Raw genomic sequence first — 336 nt, 5'->3', positions numbered from 1 at the left:
AAGATAGGAAAAAAGCATAATAGAGTACTTTATGTTCTAACTATTTATTGAACTGAATTGTCAATCATTTTAACTCTCAAAATATTATTTTATATAAAACCAATCATCAACAAGTAAACAGACTCATAGAGACGTCATTCATGTGTGTCAGTGTAGATCTTTGTTCCCAAGGAATTTGGGTGTCTGATTTTTAATTAATTAACTAATTAATTAAAATAAATTATTTTATGGGGGCTCTTACAGCTCTTATAACAATCCATGCATCCATTGTATCAAGAACATTTGTACATCTGTTGCCATCAACATTTCCAAAACATTTTCTTTCTACTTGAGTCC

The sequence above is a fragment of the Echinops telfairi genome, unplaced genomic scaffold (genome assembly GCF_000313985.2).
Source record: "Echinops telfairi isolate 266 unplaced genomic scaffold, ASM31398v2 ScPeMD7_6;HRSCAF=24_0, whole genome shotgun sequence".
Lineage (NCBI taxonomy): Eukaryota > Metazoa > Chordata > Mammalia > Afrosoricida > Tenrecidae > Echinops > Echinops telfairi.
This window is presented reverse-complemented; position numbering follows the sequence as displayed.